Raw genomic sequence first — 22112 nt, 5'->3', positions numbered from 1 at the left:
ATTGGCCTAAGAATCTGGAAGGGACCATAGTACCTTTTTGCTAGTTTAGCATAGTACTTTTGGTGGCCCGTAGGATTCTTGCCTATCGTATGCCTTAATCAAGCGTTGGAAAACTTTAATAAGACCCAATCATTTTCTTTCAAGGCTTGGGCTCTTTTGTCCTTGTCAGCAGCAGCCTTTTGCCTTTGCTGTGAGATAGAGATAGCATCCTTAATCTTTTGAAAAGATTCTTGTAGGTCTCGGCTATACTCATCTGCAGCAAAGATCTTCCCATGTACTTTAAGTAGCAAAAGGACTTTTTGATCTTCCCTCAATTACCTCGAAAGGTGCTTTTCCCGTGGAAGTATGTACAGTGTTATTGTAAGAATACTCCGGTAAGGGTAAGTACTTCTCCCATTGGGATCTTTGATCTACTTCCCTTACATAGGCTTTTAGTAGATCGAGAATTGTTAGGTTAGGTATTTCACTTTGGCCATCCGTTTGTGGATGATAGGCCGAAGAGAAGTTTAGCCTTGTTCCTAAATTCTCAAAGAGACCCTTCCAGAAATTACTGGTCATTCTAGGATCTCTATCCGACACTATAGACATTGGCAAGCTATGGTACTTGAAAATTTGTGAAATGAAGAGGGTTGGCATTTGATGGGCTTTGATAGTCTTTTTGATAGGTATAAAATGAGGTTGTTTACTGAACATGTCTATTATCGTCCATATTCCCGTATTCCCATGGATAGAGTTAGGCAATCCAAAGATAAAATCCATGGATATGCTGTCCCATGGTGAATTAGGGATTAACAAGGGTTGAAGCAATCCAAGTTGCTTCCCTCTATCAAATTTTGTCTTTTGGCATACCACACATTTAGAAACATACTCTTGTATGTTCAGTTTCATGGTAGGCCAATAGAAATATGTTTCAATTCCCTTTAAGGTAGACTGAATCCCTCTATGCCCCGCATACGGTGGAGCATGAGATTCATACATTACTTTCTCACCTAGTGAGTTAGTAACGCATAGTCTATTGCCATAGAGAAGATAACCATCTTGTAAAGTAAATGATTCTTCTTTCTTCCCTAATGCAAGGGCTGAAATCACATCTCTAAAGTCGGGATCAATAGCGTACTCATCTATCATTGAAGATAGATCATTGTGAGTGGCTATGGAAACTGCATTCACTCTTGGTCGTCTTGAGAGTGCATAAGCTACTTGATTATGCTTGCCACCAATGTGTGCAATATGAAAATGAAATTGCGAAAGAAAATTTGCCCACCTCATTTGTTTGTCGGAGAGCTTGGTGTGTGTCATGAAGTACTTAAGACTTTGGTGATACGTTCGCAGAATGAAAGGAGTCCCCAATAAATAGTGTTTCCATGAGTCTAAGGCATGTAGAACTGCAAGGAGTTCTTTTTCGTACATGCCTAGAGCTTGCTCAACAGGGTCGAGCCTTCGACTCTCATAGCCTATGGCGTGCCCTTCTTGGAGCATAACAGCTCCAAGGCAATCACCACAAGCATCACATTGGACCTCAAATGGTTTTGAGAGATCCGGGAGTGTAAGCACAGGTTGAGAGATAAGATTTTCTTTAAGCTTTTCGAAAGCATTGTTCTCCTTAGCAAACCATGTATACCTAACATTTTTCTTTGTTAGATCATGTAATGGTCCCACAATTTGTGAGAACTTTAGTATGAAGTGTCTATAGTATGCACACATACCTATAAAGCTTCTTAGTTCATGAAGATTCCTTGGTTTAGGCCATCCTTTTATTACCTCTAACTTTGATGGATCCATTTGGATGCCATCTTGAGAGATAATGTGACCTAAATACTGAACCTCTTGCAAGAAAAATTCACTTTTCTTTCGATTTACATAAAGTTTATTCTCTCTTAAAACTTGAAATATTACCTGGAGGTGTTGCTTGTGTTCCTCCAATGAATTAGAGTAGATGATAATATCATCAAAGAACACTCCAGTGAAGGTTCGATGAGGCCTGAACAGCTTCTCCATCAAGCGATTAAATGTGGCTGGTGCATTAGTCAAGCCAAAAGGCATGACAATGTATTCGTAAAGACCAAATGTAGTACGAAATGCGGTCTTTACAATGTCTTGATCAACTATCCTTATTTGATGATAGCCACTTTTTAGGTCAATCCTACTGAAGTAGGTCGATCCTTGTAGCTTATCAAATAGGTCTTCTACCCGTGGAACGGGAAACCTATTCTTGATAGTGATCCTATTTAGTGCTCTATAGTCGACACACATACGATATGTGCCGTCTTTCTTTTGCACTAATAGCACAGGTGAGCAAAATGGAGATGAGCTAGGCCTAACCATGCCCTTCTCAACTAACTCATGCACTTGCCGCATAATCTCCTCTTGTTGAGCTTGAGAAACTCTATAAGGAGGTTTGTTAGGCGGTGAACTTCCTGGAAGAAGTTCAATTGCATGGTCGTCATTACTTTGTTTAGGAGGTAGCTCACAAGGTATGTCGTCAATAAAGACATCTTGAAACCCCTTGAGAAAATTGGATAACTCTAATTCCTTTTGGTTGCTTTTATTTTCTTTTGCTAAAGCATTAGGTTCATTTTACGAATCTTTAACAAAATCATGTACACGGAAATAGAGCTCTTTATTGACTTGTTGAAAGCTGATATATGTACAATGGGAATAGTGTTACACATTTCCTTAGCATCTATATACATGTCTTTTTCCCTGAACTTAAAGGAGATTCTCCTTTCAGGAAATTTAACATTGGTAGCCAGGCGGTCAAACCATGGTGCCCCTAGGATTACATCCTCATGCTTGAGAGGAGAGATAATGAAGTCCCCTTTGTCCACATAGCTTTGAACATGAAGCCTCAATTTCCCAATTAAGGGAGTGATCGAAGCTTCTTGCTCCTTGAAAGCACTGTCTGCGGGTAGGACATCTCCCATCTCATAGGATTGTGTGCCTAGGTTGGTGGCCAACTCTATAGATATAAAATTGTGAGTAGAACGAGGGTCAAAGAGAATAAAAGCATCATGTTCTCTTACCTTTCCCCAAGCATGGCATAGAGGAGATCCTTTGTGGTGAGTTTGGTGAGTCTCCTCCTCTTGGATTTTAACCAAGGAAGCTCTAGGAGGATCTTGGCGGTTGTTCTTTTCGGGACAAGCGCGGTACGCATGCCCTTGTTCGCCGCACTTGAAGCACCGGTTATCCTTGCTATAACGCTCAAGCTCTTGAAGAGAGAGTTTTTTCTTACTTTTGTATACTCCCTTCTCTTTAGCTTTGTTGGAGTTGCCCTTAGGAGACTTTTGGACATTGTCCTTCCCCTTAGGCTCAATGGAACCCTTGTTTTCCGGGGGCTTATTATTTCTTTTAGCCCCCGTTTGGAAATTGATTCGAGAGGCCACCATAGTATGGTGTATTACCGCCGATATGGTACGTGGCCTTTGGGAGTTGACATACTCCGCCATTTCTTCGGTTAAGCCTGGACAAAATTCTTACTTTTGCTCTCCAAAATCCTACTTTTTGAAGACAATGGCTTTGAGTTGTACGTCCCAAAACTTGTCTACATATTTGTGGATGGATTCATAGGGAGAGAGCTTTAGGCTTCGCCATTCGGTGAGTACTTTGTCTTTGGCATCGGTGGCCAAAAACTGCTTCATAATGGAAGCTCTTAAAGCTTTACGTGTTCGTGGAGCTTCACCATTGGCTCGTAGGCTAGACCACCATTGCCTGGCGGACTTTTGAAAGTGAATAGGTACATGGCGTAGCTTAGAGGTCACATTAGGTCACATTATCTATCAAGATGATATCCAAATGCATCCATCAAAGTTAGAGGTAATAAAAGGATGGCATAAACTAATGAATCTTCATGAATTTAGAATCTTTACAGGTATGTGCGCATACTATAGACGCTTCATAGAAAATTTCTCACTAATAGCAGGACCATTGCATGACCTAACAAAGAAAAATGTTAGGTACACATGCTCTACCAAGGAGAACAATGCTTTCGAAAAGCTTATCTCTCAACCTGTGCTTACACTACCGGATCTCTGAAAGCCATTTGAGGTCCAATGTGATGCTTGTGGTGATTGCCTTGGATTTGTTTTGCTTCAAGAAGGGCACGCCATAGGCTATGAAAGTCGAAGGCTCGACCCTATTGAGCAAGCTCTAGTCATATATGAAAAGGAACTCCTTGCAGTTCTACATGCCTTAGACTCATGGAAGCACTATTTATTGGGGACTCCTTTCATTCTGCGAACGGATCACCAAAGTCTTAAGTACTTCATGACGCAGACCAAGCTCTCCAACAAACAAATGAGGTGGGAAAATTTTCTTTTGCAATTTCATTTTCATATTTCTCACATTGCTGGTGAGCATAATCAAATAGCCGATGCACTCTCAAGATGGCCAAGAGTGAATGCGGTTTTCGTAGCAACTCACAATGATCTATCTTCTATTATAGATGAGTATGCTATTGATCACGATTTTAGAGATGTGATTTCAGCCCTTGCACTAGGGAAGAAAGAGGAACCATTTACTTTACAAGTCTTCTCTATGGAAATAGACTATGTGTTACTAGCTCACTACCTGAGAAAGTAATGTATGAATCTCATGCTCCTCCTTATGCAGGACATAGAGGGATCAATCTACCCTAAAGGGAATTGAAACACGTTTCTATTGGCCTACCATGAAAGCAAACATACAAGAGTATGTTTCCAAATGTGTGGTATGCCAAAAGACGAAGTTTGATAGAGGGAAGCAAGTTGGATTGCTTCAACCTTTGCCAATCCCTAATTCACCATGGGAGAGCATATCCATGGATTTTATCTTTGGATTGCCTAAGTCTATCAATTGGAATACGGGAATATGGATGATAGTAGACAAGTTTAGTAAACAAGCTCATTTTATACCTGTCAAAAAGACTATCAAAGCCCATCAAATGGCAACCCTCTTTATTTCACAAATCTTCAAGTACCATGGCTTGCCAATGTCCATAGTGTCGGATAGAGATCCTAGAATGACCAGTCTAGAAGGGTCTCTTTGAGAATCTAGGAACAAGGCTAAACTTCTCTTCGGCCTATCACCCGCAAACGGATGGCCAAAGTGAAATAGCTAACCTAACAATTCTTGATCTACTAAAAGCCTATGTAACAGAAGTAGATCAAAGATCCCAATGGGAGAAGTACTTACCCTTAGTGAGTATGCCTACAATAACACTGTACATACTTCCACGGGAAAAGCACCTTTTGAGGTAATTGAGGGAAGATCAAAAAGTCCCTTGCTACTTAAGGTACATGGGAAGATCTTCGCAGGTAAGTATAGACGAGACCTACAAGAATCTTTCCAAAAGATTAAGGATGTTATCTCTATCTCACAGCAAAGGCAAAAGGATGTTGTTTAGAAGCACAGAAGAGCCCAAGCCTTTAAAGAAAGTGATTGGGTCTTATTAAAATTTCCCAAGGCTCAATAAAGGCACACAACGGGCAAGAATCCTATGGGACACCAAAAGTACTATGCTAAGTTAGCAAAAAGGTACTATGGTCCCTTCCAGATTTTTAGGCCAATCAATGAGATGGCCTATCAACTCAAGTTTCCCAACCATTGGCTCGTACACAATGCTTTCCATGTGAGCCTACTAACGCCTTACAAAGGAGAGCCACCTCAAGAACCAACTATTGAAGACCCACCGAAGATCGAAGACCAAGAAGAGGTGCTGTAGCCCGAGTCTATTCTCTGACATGAAGACAAGGTAGTAAGAGGCGGTAAGACTATCTGACGGTATCGTATTAAGTTTAAGAATTATCCTTTTGAAGATGCTGAATGGATGAAAGGCATACAATTAAAGGATAACCTAAACCTTGTCAATGCTTACAATGCTTTCCTAGAGTAAGAAAATGTACAAATGTTTAAAATGAACAAAGTTTTTGTCTTATAAGACTCTCTTTTTCTTTATTGTGCACAAAAATGAAGTAGTATGCATGCTTAGATCAAGTTTGGGGAGACGAGTCTCCCGAACACCAAGTAGAGCTTGTCACTTACTATGGAAGATGATAGGACTAATGTGTAGACATGCTTGTGGCAGCCTCAGGTTCTCAAGCACCAAATGGACTAGTCATCCATTGTTTAATGATGTCGTAGGATAACATAGGGATCCTCTACCCCCTAGGAAAAAGGAATAATGAATATGCTTTATCTTCTCTACCCCATAGTCAAGGACGACTATGAGTTCAAGAGAGAGGTAATGTCATAATCAATATCTAATTCTCCTAAATGATTTTCTCATGTTAAACTGATCATTTAATATGGGGAAGTGGCAGAGGAGAATAAGCTAGAATATTGGTTAAGCTAGCAGATCGCAGTAGGGATCCAAAGGAGGGAAAATAGGGATCCAAAGGGGGGGGCATCTGTAAAAGAGCCATGTGCAACAATGGGCTTAGAATACCCTAAGGTTCAGCCCATTAAGACTTCCAAAATGCTAAGGTTCCAAAATTCAAAGGTTGTGTCCAAAGTCAAACATTGGGGGAGTTGGATGCTTTGTGTGTGTCCCAAAAGTCTTTAGCAATCCCTGCATAGGAGGGGGCTAGCCTTGCAAGTAGGGGATGAGAGAGAAACTCACACACACACACCAAGATCCATTTACACAAAGGGAATGAGAGACACATGTCAGCTCCCTACCCCAGATGCCCACAAGGTGTACCCAATTCCTATTGGATGGCCTTGGAGGTGGACCGATGAAAATTAGGCCAGAGTAAATCTAGTTTAATTAATTTAAAAACACTTAATAAAAGAACCAATAAGAATTAATCTCCCTAGAAGACTATTGGACAGTCTCCCAAGGGGACCAATGAACATTCAGCAGCCCAATGGCTTGCCTGATTCCTATTGGCCAGGAGGCAAAGGGGTCCAATGAGAGTTTAGTTGAATTAAATAATTACCTTAAGCTCTCACAAAAACGGAAAGGGGGACACATGTTAGAAGGCTATCACTTATGCTACTTAATTACCATTGGCTAAGGTCCAATAGGATGCTAGCAAGAGCAAATAGTAAGAGGGGTCGACCAAGAGAGAGAGGGGGCTGATTTTTGGAAGGCATTATCACACACACAATCACACAATCTCATGTGTGAAGTAAAGAAGACTCTCTCTCCTTCTCAAGCTTTAATGGAAAGCTTATCATCTACTCCAAGATTGTGAGAAGGAAGGCCTACACCAACAACTCCTGGCTTTCTGATGCAAATCCAACCAAGAGTCAAGCTTCAATGCATGCTCATCTCCTCTACCATGCTAATTACTAAGCTAAGCTATGCTAATATGAGTGATTATGTGAGGGAATGTACATCTTTCTCGTAAGACTACTCCTTCTTCCTCTCAATCTACTCTCATACCCCGCTAGCTCTCACCATCTTTGAAGGTGTGTGAGGTCTTGGGTCTGAGACCGTGAGGGAATTGATGTTGTGTTTGATAAGTGTTTTGCGTAGTGCATGAAGTTTCCATCTTCATTGCACTAGCTAGTATTGAAGGAACACAAGAAATTGTATTGTAAAATGTCTCTCTTGATGGGAGAAACCATAATACAAAGCCTTTTGGAGGGGAAAACGGCTCCATGCAAATCCGGTCCTCAACTATTGTCAATTGGTTAATTTCTCTGTCTTTTGAAGTATTGTTCATGCTATCTAACTAGGTGTTATGTTTTTTGTTGCTATCTCCACCCAAGCACTCTTGTTAATCTCATTAGGAATCTATTCTAATGAAATGCTCACTATGTTCATGCTATTTTCCGCCACACACAAGTTACTAGGCTGTTAAATGATACACTTCATCACTAGATCTCCCTTTTTAATCTCTTTCTCTGGCAGCCTCTTATTCATTTTCTTCATCTTTGTCTCTTCTTGTTGAAGATTATAATTGCTGGCTTTCTCTCTATTCATTTGCAACAACTCAACTCTAGAGAAAGAATTCTTTCTTGCAGCTTGTCATTATGTGCACCTTGCATTCTGCACAACAACATCAAGGCATCTGACTCCACCTGTATGGGCATAAAAGCTTCCTTTCCATAAACAAGTATATTTTTTGTAAACTGTGATGACACTCTATACATAGTTCTATAAGCCCACAAATACTTTTCCAAGTCCAAGTCCCACTCTTTAGGATGCTCTCTAGGATACTTTGATAGCATCTTCACAATTTAACCATTGCAGTTTTCAATCAACCCATTGCATTGTGGGTAGTAAGGAGAAGAATGCCTATGCTGAATTTTCAATTTCTCCATGAGAGCAGCAATAAGTTTTCCCCTAAACCTTGGTCCACGATAAAAAATGATAACCATAGGAGCTCCAAACCTGCAACACACCTGTTCATACAAAAAAGAGGCCACTCTTCCTACTGTTACATCTTTTACAGCTCTTGCTTCCACCCACTTTGTCAAATAGTCCACAGCTACATGGATATACCTTTTTCCATTGTTGGTCCTTGTCGTTGGAGCTACATCATCCACTCCCCATTTTGCAAATGCATCAAAAGACATTATAGCTCTTTGAGGCTCAACCAAAAGCTTTTGATTCGCAAACACTTGGCACTCATGGCATGACTTGCACCAAAAATAAGCATCTCTCATCATAGAGGGCCAACAATAACATGCTCTTAAAATACAAAAGACAACTTGATCCTTGCCTTGGTGGCCTGTTTCTTCATGGCAGTGCTCCAAAATCAAGCCGATTTCTTCTTTATACGGCACTTTTTGCAAAAGCCTATCCTTGCCGTAAAGCATGATATCCTCACCCACCAATGTGTAGTTTCTTGCTTTTGCAACTATTCTCTTACGCCGTACCTTTTCCATTCCCTTTGGACGTTGCCCTTTACCAAGAAATACTTCTACATCTTGCAATGATTCCCTTCCTCCATACAAGGCTTCCTTGACCTTTAAAGGAGCTACCAAGGCATCTAACTTGTCCCTAGCCAACTCATCAGCTTCTTTATTTTTCTCACAAGGAACATGCTTAAACTGTATCTTCTCAAACTTAAGCAAAATCTTCTTGATGCCATAGAGCCTCTTCTTCAAATTGTCTTTCTTAACATTCCACAAACCAAGCAAGTGATTCATGACTAGCAACGTATCCCCTTTTGCAATGACCCTCTTCGATCCAAACTCAGCACACTGCTTCAACCCAAGGAAATGCATGAGATAGTCAGCGTCATTGCTACTTTCAGCTTCATCAAGATTGTAATCTCTAGAAAAGATTACATTGCCTTTTGGGTTCTTAATGACTACCCCACCACTTGCCTTTTGAAGAACTTTCTTGTATGCACCATAAAACATCATTGTATACGCATCTGTAATATCTACATCCTCTTCATGATCATCCTTGTCAACCCTTGGGTAAGATGGAAGCTCCTCTCCCTTGTGTACCACTATTTCCGCCAGGTGAGCTTTAACAGAATGATCCACTTTAAACTCAAACTCATACTCTTGAAGCTCCAAAGTCCACTTTAAGATGCACTTGCTAGGATTCAGATGTTGTACTACATCCGACAAAAGGTTTGATGTGGTGAGCACATAGATCTTTTGGGGCAACATATATGTTTTGAACCTGCAAAAATCAAGAACCAACGTGATTACCCACTGTTCCATTTTTGTGTAGGAGAACTCACTTACATTCTTCATCTTGCTCTCAAAATATACTTGCTTGAAGTTCCTTCTCTGCTTTTGTAAGAGCACCGACCCAAAAGCTACTGACCCCACACTAATAGATACATAGAAAATCCAATGCAAGGCAGGAGGACTCATTGTTGGTAGAGCACACAATGCCTCCTTGATACCATCAAAATCTTGTTGCATGTACTCATTCTGGAGAGGATACACATATTGACATAGCATCCAGAAAAAATGTGATAGGTAACTTAGCTTATGCACAAATGATGCCAAATCCTTTGTGTTGTTGGGTAGATCCATAAGCAACAAAGCCTAAACTTTCTCTAGATCGTCTTCTATTCCATTTTGAGAAACCACATTTCCTAGAAAATGGACTTTGGCATGAGCAAACTTACACTTCTTTGGGTTGACTTTCCCACCCTCTTCTACTGAAGTGTTTCAAAACTCAACCTCAGCTTCTCCAAATGTGTGACCCTAGAGCTATAATATCCAAAGTCATCCATGAAAACTCAAATGAACTCACCCAAGTAGGGACCAAACACTCTATTCATCCATAGCTGGAAGGTAGCATATGTATTAACTAGCCCAAAAGGAATTCTATTGTATGTGAAACAACCCCAAGGAGTAATGAAGGTCATCTTCAATCGATCTTCAATCGCTATCAAGATCTGAAAGGAGCCAGAAAATCCATCCATGTCATCAACAATATCATAGTCTTCAACACCTTGGCCAAGGGGGTAGTCATTTGGACCTATTTTCCTTCTTTGTCACCTCTTACTACTCTCTACTTTGTTTTCTACTTTAGCCTTCCCTTCCTCTTGTTTCCCTCTCTTCTTCTATCTACTTCTCCCTATCATGCCTAGCTCTCTTATTGGCCAGAACATCCACATCTTGATGCTCAAGGGTAATGATGTTGATAGCTCTATCTTCTCCATTTGCAGGCAATAGGTGTGGTTCTTGTTGCGTAGGTGGAGCTTGTGGTGCCCGATGTTGATTATTTTCTTCTAATCTCCGTCAACCAAGTCCATATAAGGGGTATATCCCTCCTTTCTCTCTTGGTGGTTCAGGACAATCATGGGTGTAGTGACCCTCTTCATCACAATTGTAGCATCTTCCTTGTAGTCTTCGTCCCCTACCTCTCCCAGTAGCTAGCGGCTCTTCTCTTTGGTTCATATTTATTATGTTAATTCTTAATTCTTGCAACTGACCAGCACGATCATGCAAAACCCGTGCTGTAACGGGATCCGAACCTTGAACCACTCACTCAACTCTATCATCCGCTGCCATAGGGACCATTGGTTGCACGAAAACTAGCTTGGCATGTGTCATGCCTTGCTCCCACCTTCTCTTGATCTTCTTGCTCTTGGCCTCGGCAATTTCCACAGCTCTCTCAAATGTAGCAGGCTCCTCTTTATTGTCCTTCTCCCTTACACATGGATGGAGACAACTGTTGCCCTTCAAAGAAATCCCCTGGAGGTACTTGGGATACCGCCTCCAATTACACCCAAAGTCCTTTGAAGTGTAGCAAAAACTCTTTAAAGTTAGCATGAACATCTTGTTGCAAACTAATTTTGTCATCGCTTATATTGCGGTTAGTTTCTTTCAAACTTGTCAAAAATTGCCTGCTTTACCTGCTTCCATGTTTCCATTTTCTCTTCCTCTAAACCTTCAAACCACTCACGAGCTTCTCCTTTGAGTGCAAGAGGAAATACATGAAGCTTTGCTTCATCACAATATGCATACCATATGAATGCCACTTGAAGTCCACAATCCAGTTCTTCACATCCTCCTTCCCTGTGAACACTGGTGGACTATACGCCATCCCTTTGAAGTCGCTTCTCCCTTGTGTGAGAAACTCCACAAAATTTGATGTCTTGCACCTCAACCAAACCACCACTTTTCTTCAATGAAGCTCAAACTTCACAGAAAAACCGCTTCACCTGGGTGCACAACCGACAAATTTTTGCTGCCCACTAGGATCGCCAAAGGATGATGGAGCAAAAGACATTGTGCGCATACTCACACACTCAGCACCACATAAGGCATTTACTTAAACTCCAACCCACGCACACCACCACTCAAGATCTCAATAAAAATACTACCCACAAGCTCAATTCAAACTCCAAACACCTCGACCTACAAGCCCTTGGCTGCCTGTAGACATTACAAGGTGAGTCGAGTTGATCAACACTTGAAATCACACCTGATGGGTGACCCAAATATACAAGAAAAACAATCAAAAATTCTATCCACAAAAGGCCTCTCTCAAACCACTGCAAAGCCTTCACCAAACTCCACTCTGTTGGACTCTTTGGAGTAGCACCAACCCTAATGGAACAGATACAAGGTCACAAAGTCTTGCAAAAAGTTGCACCTTTCTCCCCTTAATTCCTCGCATACACACATCCATGGAAACCTTAGAGCTTCAATATACTCTCCCAAGTGCAAAATTAAAGAGAGAAAGCTCTCATGCACTCCTCCACATACTCGAAAACAAGATGCGAACGCGATGGGACTGCACTAGACCATCTGTAGGAACCCTCCTTTCTCCCACACACAGCGAGGTGAAAGCTCCAATACATGGCTTCAAAAATTCTCCCTCAGCTTGAACACTCACAGCACCGTCAATGATGTGGAAATTTACTTCCTTTTTTTAAAAAATCATTTTTGACCTTTTTTGGCCCAGTTTTGGCCAATTTTGACCCATGGCGGGAAATTTTTGCGGGAAAAACCTCAAACGGACTCCAAAATTCACCAAATTTTGTACCCTTGATCATCAATACCCAAATTACTTTTTGACACCTCCACATTCCATTTTTCACCACTTCTAGGGCGGTGCACGCATCACCGCAGATCAGACACCGCAAATAGAAAATTACTGCATGTGCCAAACTTCTCGGGCAGGATGAGGGTTCCCACACCTTCCACTTGCATTATTCACATTCTAGAAATATCGAATGCATTCCCTAAATCCAAAATAAGTGACCAAGAACCATATCCAGGGCCTTGATACCCTATCCAGGCATGTACATGCGTCCCGACTACTGGTAAGTGAACCTAACTATTCACAATGTGTACACGTTGCATCTTTTTTAAAACTTGAACCACTTTGCAAAGCTCCCAAATGCATGTAATTACATCTTTTTGTACATATGACCATGTATATACAGGCTACTTTGTACATGCCAAAAGCGGTCTAGAGTTGGAGCTGATCTCTTCAGACAGCTAAGTTTGGTGTTAGAATTTAAAGCTACTAGTTATGCCGTCGATTTAGTTAGTGTGACTGGAATAGAGCATTGAATGGTTCTGGTTATGGCGTTAGTTTAGTTAGTGATCCACTGGTTCTGGATGCTAAGGATGCAGAACTAGAAAAAATCTGGGCAATTCAGCTTCTTTAGCAGGCAATGCATACAGGAGAACAAGAGAATCAGGCACGAATTCCAAAAAGTTGAGGACATCTTGGTTCTCCTACTGCATCATCTTCTTAGTAACTCAAACTAGCTGAAAGAGTTTTTATAGATCAGTTTCTTGTTCTCCTATTGTCATTTGAATCCGAGGTCCTTTGTTGCTAGAAGACTGGTCTTCAATGATAGCCTGCACCCTCTGGTCCAATACTCCTTTGGCAATTTTCATCTGAAGTAAAACTTCTTTCATTTGAGTTTGTACTTCCTTCATACACCTGTATGTAGGCCTGTTCCCAAGTAGTAGCTCTAATTTAGTGGCTAGAGAATGTCGATTTGTAGTGGTTGTCATTGCCAGTGTGGATTGACTAATTTATCATCAGAAGTAAGCGCCCACTCAGGCACCCTTTCCAGCAATTGGATTTTGTTGGGATGCACAAGTAGTTGACATAGTTCTTGATCATGGAAGGCAACTGATTTCCACTGTTGAATCATTTCTCCGACACTAGCATATAGCCTTTGAAAGCATTCCAAATTGGAGAGAAGGACATCATCTTCCAAATACATCCTAGTAATAGGAGCTTGTTGATGTCTCAATGTCTTGTTCAATGTGATGAGATGTAATGAATGTTGCTCATCACCCTTTGAGGCATCAGTCACAGCTTTGGATTCTCCTTTCCCATCTAGACTGTACTGTGACTGGAGAGCCTTCACTGTTATCCATATGTTCATTGCCTGGTTGTTGATCCTCAGCCCGCTAGTCTCCCGACTGTTGGTTTGGATGGCCCTTGTTCTGGTCTAGCTAGTCTTTGTTGGGCTGATTGTCCCCTGTTGGAAGCTGATCCACCAGCTCTAGAGCCTAAAGGTAGGGAAGGAGGAAAGTCATTATCATCATCAGGTTTGTCGTTCGGATTTTCCTCCCCTTCCTCATCCTTCTCTTCCTCTCCCTCAAAATCCTCATCAGGATTATTTCGCTTTTCAATATAATCCATGATGGCTTGATTTGCTAATGTTGTGTTGTATTCAAAGAGCTTGTCTTGCAGATCACTCTGCATGGTCTCTATAAGCGCCTTCAAGTTGTCCACATTCAGAATGACATTGTCTCTGGATTCAGAATATTAGCAAGGTTACTATAAACATATCTCTCTTTAAGAGATGCTTTGACTGCAGTGTGGGCTTTCATTAGTTCTTTGAAGTCTGCCCCCTTTATTCTTGGTAGATTCTGAAATCTATGAGCATCTCTTAAAGTTGATGCCTTGTCTTCCCTTGAGTGTTGATTTTCAATTTTTATCCTTAACAACTTTGTCTATAACTCATTAATTATCCTTACAGACTAATTTTTAGCAATAGTATGTCTGAGTTTTTGTGCAGCTACATCCTACTGAAGTTTCTTAACCTGCTGTTGGCTGCTTCTCAGTTCTTCTTTTAGCTTAGTCAGTTGCTCATTGGAAGCTGATGCATCCATCATCTGTCCTAAGGAATTGACAATGGTATTCCATGATGATTGGATAAGCATTGAGCAGCCATCAGTGATTGTTTCCTAGTCAAACTGGACTAGCTCATAAGTCATAACAAGAGCCATGTATGGTAAGTGGGCCAAATTAGATGCTTGCAAATTTTTTTGCCTTTGAGAGGATTTTGATGTATCTGCCCAATTTATCCTTTTTGGCTATGGATAAAGCCAATTCACTGAAAAGAATTCTGCTATGGCTGGACTGTCATTAGACTGTGGCAGGTACTGAGCCCTTCCCTTGTCTTTAACCACCGCCTGCTCAACACTTGACATTCTTTCCTGGCCCTTCCCATTTCTGTTGTCTCTGCTGTCGTTTTCTCTTCTTGTTGGTCCTTCTTAGCACTGGTTTGTGTTGTAGTTTGTTCTGCTAAAGTCTGACCTGCTGAAAGTTTCTGAACAGGCACAGATTTAGCATGACTCTCTAGTTGCTTTAATAAAGCAATGCTTTTGGCCAATGTAGGCCTTGGTTTCTTTAAACCACTGGTTTCCACTGGTATAGCCTTCCTCTTTTGTCCAGTTAGAGCCAACTGATTGCCTGGATTTTCTTTCTCTAAAGAGAGCTCAACATTGTTGGTCTTTGGGATGGGCTTCTAACTCCAAGCCATCCGTACCTGATAAGCATCTAGAGAATTTGCCCAGTAAAGAAACTGCCAGACATACCAAGCTTTGAAAACATTTTGGGATTTCAACTTGGCAATTTGCTAGAGCACATTATGAGATAAGATCTGACATAAGTTTATCTTGGCTGTAGCATCTATTTTCTTTGCAAGCAGCATGGCAAATAACTTTTCTAACACATACGTGGGGTTGTTTTTCAGGCTAACAGCTTCAACAACAAACCTATAAGCTGTAGGGACATCCAGACTTGCACTGGAATCCCTTGTGCACTAGCCTTGCATTTTTTCTTAGCTGCTTCATCTTCTTTGAGAGCTGAACTTATTTATTCTGCAGTTGTTATGGTTGGCTTCGGCTCATTGGGAATTTTGAAAGCATACGCAATACTATCAGGAGTTGTTGTGAATTTCATACCATTGACAATAGCACTGCCATTGGCATTGAAGGAATTAAGAACCTGCTTGATTATAGTCGTGTCAAAGTCTATTCTGGTAGCTTGCACCACCACATGCAAGTCCCATAGTTGCAGTAATGCTTCGGCCTATTCAGTGAACACATATCTTTGTATCTTGCTATGGGGAATAAGTGGTAGAGAGGGTTTACTAGATGTGATGAGTGTCAAGGTTTTGTCTATGGTATCGTGCATCTTCTCCAAAAAAATTCTTCTACCCATGCACTATGAGGTCGGTAAGTCAGGAGAGGAAGAAGACTTACTTGGATAATCAAAGCCGTAGCCAGATGTGTCTAGTAAGGATAGGCAGTGATCGACAGATTCTTCGAATGAGAAAGTGTGTGGTTGCAGTGAAGAAGCCTTCGAGCTTGGCGATGGTGAATGTGTAACAGCAGGCACACATCGTGCAGGAGATTTATGAGGAAGAATGCCCACTCGCCTCACTGTTATACATGTTCGTGCCATAAAAGCTCCACTACTTACCATTCCTAGAGTTTTGTGCACCACCGATGATGTGGCACACATGCATTGGCTAATACTCCCCATGTTGCTTTTAATGATTATCACACGCAGTCCTACTGACGCTTTTCCCCATAAAAACTGATACTAGCTTGGATATGTTACTGTTTCTACCACTGGCATCGTTTTGTCGTGTTGAGACTTTTTTGACACCCCAATTGGCTCTGGTACTGGTTGTATATGAAAAAGATTTATAATAGCTGATTATGAATTTTCCTAGCCATCAGTTCCCAGAATGCCAGTAGCTTCTTCTTTGGAAGTCTCTTTCTCATTATTAGAATAATAGAACTTGATATTGGCCCCATTATAAACACCTGGCAACAGAAGTCCAGATAAATCCTTCAACCTTACTATGCCATTGGAAAACACCCAATCAACCTCATACGCACCGGCCCAAGCTATCTTCAAATTTGGTTTCTTAGGGCCCATTTTGGATTGATAGAGCAGAACCAAGTCGCCCTTCTAAAACTATCTAACTTTGATTCGTCTGGCATGCCAGTGTTTTCTTCTTTATCTGAACAATTTCCTGTTCCAACATAGCACGTTGTCTTAATTCATCCAGATGTGCTAATTCCTACAGTCTATTTTTAAGATTGTGATTGAAATCCAATCCATACACTACCACCATCCTGAGGCTGGGAATCACACATTCCGTAGGCACTACACCTTCAATAACATATACCAACCTGAACGGTGTTAGTCTAGTAGTAACTTTATAAGTTGTCCTGTAGGCCCATAGAGCAGTCTGGAGCTTAAAATCCCACTAGTGTGGCTCCTTCTGCTCAATCTTGGTGAGAATTTTCTTGATGGTTTTGCTACTGCTTTCAGCTTGCACATTACACCTGGGATAATATGGCATTGACTTCTTGTGTTTCACTGAAAGCATTTTCGTTAAAGTATGTCCCTTGATCAGATACAATCTCCACAAGGCATCCATAATGACAAATAATATTTTTAAATAAGAATACAGCATTGGACTTTGTGGTGTTATCTGGAAGAGCCTTGGCCTTCATCCATTTGGTGACATAACAAGTTGCCATCAATATATACCAATTCTTCCTTGGAGTGATCTTCTTGAACGGACCCATGAAATACATACCCCATTTCCTAAATACTCACAATGGTTGAACTGGAGTAAGAGGAGTCATATCAGCTGTTGTTGGTCTGCCCATCCTCAGGCAGATATCACGTGTTTTGCAAAAGCTTCTAACATTAGATATCAAAGTTTGCCACCACAATCCAGCTTGCAAAATCTTCTTGTAAGTGATATCAGTGGAGAAATTTCCTCCAGAATCCCCATGATGTGCCTCAGAAATAACTTGCATTCTCCCTTCCATTGGCACACATCTTCGAAGAGCCCCATCCACTCCTAGTCTATAGAGCAATCCTTCAATGATGGTGAACTTCAAAATTTTAATAATCAGGGCCTTCTTCTGATTCTGAGTCCAATTTTTTGGGAATCTCCTTTGGAAAGGAATTGATATAACTCATACCATTCTGGATCGGTGTTTTCTTTAGCTATTAACTGAAACAACTCTGCGTCCACTGGCTCATCTCTCAAGGATACTTCGGGGTAACCATCAGTAGTCCTAGATAGGAAATTAGCACCACAATGGGTTTTATCGGGCTTATGAAATATGCAGAATTCAAAGTCCATCAGGAACATCATCCGTCTCATCAATCTTCCTTGAATAATGACTTTGTTAATAAAAAATAATAATGCTTGATGATCCACATAAAAATGGAATAGCTTGCCCAGCAAATAGTGTCAAAACTTAGTAGCACGGAAAACCATTCCTAAGGCTTCTCTCTATAGTGGTATATCCTTGTTCAGCCTGACTAAATCTTTGACTGGCAAAATACACTTGATAGTCAGTCCTCCCTTTTGGTTGGGCCTATATTTCTCCCATTGCTAGTCCTAAAGCATCGACATACACATGAAAAATAAGATCCCAATTTGGTTGTTGAAGGACTGGCTTACTAATAATGGCATTCTTCAAAACTTGAAAACTCTCCTCACATTCAGCAGTCCAAATGAACTTGTTCTTCTTCTTTGTGAGCTCATACAAAGGTAATGCCTTGGAAGAAAACATATCAACAAATCTTCTATAAAAATTGATATATCCCAAGAAGAACTTAACTCTGATGCTGTGTGTGGTGCCTTAGCTTGATGGACACACTAGATCTTGTCGTTGGCCGTCTCTATGCCATTCCTGGACACTATATGTCCCAGTAGTTGTCCTTTCCATACCAATAAAACAGATTTAAAGGGGTTTAGACAGATCCACTTTTCCTTATAGCATTGGAAAACCATTTCCAGAAAGAGAAAATGCTTCTCCTCACTTGAATAGACAGTGAAGTCGTCCATAAATATGGCGAGAAACGCACTGAATATTTCCATCATACATCTTTCAAAGGTTGCTGGAGCATTGCAAAGACCAAACGGCATAACCAGACATATGAATGCTCCCAAGTAATAAAAGTAGTTTTACTCCGATCTTCAAGAGCAATCTGTAGCTGATTATAACCACTATAACCATCCATAAACCTATACATCTTGTGGCCCTGCAATTTCATCAAGAAGCATGTACGTTAAAAGGTAATGGAAAAGGATCCTTGATGGTATGAGCATTCAACTTTTGATAATCCACACAAACTCTGAGCTTTCCATTTTTCTTGGGCACTACCACAATAGGAAATAACCAGTCACTACTGGCGACTTCATTGATAAATCGAGCCTTTAGAAGGTTATCAATCTCTTCCTTGACCTTCTTAGTGTAATTTGGATTTAACGACTTCAACACAATTTTGCTTGCAGATTATTGACAGTATGTCCAATTTGGGTTTTGACAACTCCTGATATCTTAAATAGTCTAGGTCTATGAACAGGTCAAAAATGAGTCAGATCTGGCACTTAGGTACACCGATTGCGATCGTAGTACAATGCCCAAATTTGATGAAACTTCACCAGCTTGTTCACTAGGCTTTTTTAAGGCTACCCACCAAATACTTTTGTATTCAAACCCCCAAAAGTCAAGCTTTTACCAGTTCTTAGTTGGAAGTGTCTGTTTTCCCGAATCTGTCAGTTTGACTTGATTTTGGTGTTTGTTTTGGGATATGAAAGCTATCTGGGGTTGTTCTATGTACATGATCTCCCTCTGTATAGTCTATACCCAATTTGATGTATATGATCCTGATGAAAGTCAATTTCTATGTCAGTATATCGATTTCCGACTTGGATCAATACTCAGATGGTTTGACAGGTGTTTTGAGGTTTCTGGCTCTTGGTCCTGTATACTTTTATGTTTATAGACACCTGAGGATCCCACATATGAAATCTGGTCAAAATCTGGCACTTAGGTACACCAATCTCAATCGTAGTACAAAGGCCAAATCAGACCAATTTTGGTGTGCTGGTTGGCAAAGGTGTTCTGACCCATTCACTTAGCATTTGGATCACTAAAACCCAAGATTTTGCACTTTTTGGTTTTGTTAGGCTAGCTTTGCCCAAGTAGCCTGATTTTCTTGATTTATGATGTTTCTGGGTGTGGTTGCTTTAGACAAACTTGTTTAGAATCTTATCAGGAAGGCACACAATAAATATTGTCCAATTCTGGCACAGAGGTACACCGATCGCGATCGTAGTACATGAGCCAAATCTGATGAAATTTAGTCTGCTCCCTCTTACAAGTGTTTTAAAGTGTTTTGTGCGACCACTTGGTGATTTGAATCAATATCAACTCTGTTTGGTCAAATTTTCTAAATTTCAGAGTCTTATGGCCTTTTTGCCAAAGTTATGGTTTCCTGGTTTCTCGACTCTAACTTTTGCCCCAAATCTGACTGGGATGTGAATTACTTATCCTACTCCTAAGTACAGAAATGAAAGAACATAAAGAAATGAATCAAACAAAACAAACAAGACGGATTTCGAGTGAGATTTCAGTACTCAATCGAGTTAGAGAAATTGAAGAGCAAAAATGCTTTAAACACTCTCACTCACAGTTCCCTAAATCTCCCAAGAGAGGATCTAGCCGGTCCACTGACTCTACACTCCAGTATGCTCTAAACCCCTGTCTAGCAGCCTAACTGAGGTGTAAAATGGATTTGTGGATTGATCTTCTTTGAAGGAAGCTAACTGCGCACTCGGTCACTCATCACCTAAGGTTCATTCCCCGGCAGTGGCGCCAATGTTTGCGGGTCGCCGCAACGGACGTCCATAGCATAGCTCTCACGCATCAACATAAAATATCAATACAAGGGAAGCGACCAGGATGAGGCATGGAAACTCACTAGGGTGTCATTCCTAATGAAGTGAACTCGATGAGATGCGACTACTAACTCTACAAGCAAATCATACGCACTAAAGCCAAGTAATCTGCGCATGTCCTTCTACACAGCTCTACAGTCATCACGCCCGTTTACCATGCAAATCATATCGGATTCGCACGAAACTTGAAGGGGAGATACAGGGGACTATTTAGAATCTATGATTACACTGTCACAGCATTCTGGGTAGGTACATGGATCACGATCGTTCGTCCCAACGTAAGCAAGAACAGTAAATAGATGATCCTAAAGGGTCGTTTTAGGGTCCCTAAAGCCTCTCCTAAGGTCAAAACAACATAAAATACGCATATAAGAACTCAAAATAGCGATTTAAAGATCCAAACACGTAGTTGAAAACCTACACCGAATCTCGAATGCTTACACTTGAATAGAAGAGCAAAGTAAGAGGAACACAATGCGATAAACAAATCTGAATTTGGATTACCGTAGCCACAGTAGCAATGATTACAAGCTGGAGCAAGAGATATCTCTTAGTACGTACACCGTTTCTTCAAACTTCCCATAAAAGATGATAATGTTCAAACTTTTAAAACTTGACCTTTATAGTTTAGGTCTTTACAAATGGCTTGTCCGGCCAAAAGCTCCTAAACTTCTAACTGGCTCTCTAATATACAATTGCTCCCAGAAAAATTATCATAAATTATTTTACAAGTTCTCGGCTTAGAGATGCTCTCTTACAAAAGAATTTTACAAGGGTTTCCCACAAAAATGTGACTCCTTCTCTAGAAACCGCAGCTTCGTATGCCAAACAATAAGGCTCGACTTGTTGCAAAGGGTTATGCACAACAAAAAGGCCTAAATTATGAAGAGACTTTTTGTCCCACTTGTCGTATGACTACTGTGCGTTTTCTATGTGCATTGGCAGCTCATTTTGGTTGGGATGTACATCAATCACACATTGTTACTGCTTTCTTGAAGGATGACATATTTGAGGAAGTTTATGTAATGCAGCCTTGCAGTTTTGTCATAAAAGGACAAGAGGACAAAGTGTGCAGATATAAGAAGGCTTTGTATGGGTTGAAGCAATCTCCTCGTGCTTGGTATGAGAAAGTTGACACTCATTTGGTCAAACGAGGCTTTCGTAATAGTCCAACAGAAAGCTCATTGTATGTAAAGCATGAGGGTGATGTACTTCTCATTGTGGTTCTTTATGTCGATGATTTTCTGATCACTGGACCAAATGAGAGACATATTGCTGAATTTAAGGCTGATTTGAATGCTACTTTCAAGATGAAAGATTTGGGACTGTTGCACCATTACTTGGGTATACAGTTTAAGCAGTGTGATGGTGGTATTGCCTTGTGTCAGAAAAGTTACATAGAGACATTGCTATGTAAGTTTGGACTTGAGGATTGCAAACCTATTGCCACTCCCATGGAAACAGGTTTGAAGTTGAGTCTACATGATGCTGGCAATCCTGCTGATGTCACTCTTTACCAAACTACTGTTGGCTGCCTCATTTATGTATGCAACATGAGGCCAGATATTCAGTTTGCGGTCTCACAGGTCAGCAGATTTATGCATAGCCCAGGGTCTAAGCATTGGTAGGCTGTCAAGAGAATTTTCCGCTACCTTAGTGGCACTTTACATCTTGGCTTGTTTTATCCCAAGGGGGGATCATTGCCACCAGACTTACATG

This window comes from Adiantum capillus-veneris, chromosome 23 (assembly GCF_014529385.1).
Source record: "Adiantum capillus-veneris isolate H3 chromosome 23, ASM1452938v2, whole genome shotgun sequence".
NCBI classification, from domain to species: domain Eukaryota; kingdom Viridiplantae; phylum Streptophyta; class Polypodiopsida; order Polypodiales; family Pteridaceae; genus Adiantum; species Adiantum capillus-veneris.
This window is presented reverse-complemented; position numbering follows the sequence as displayed.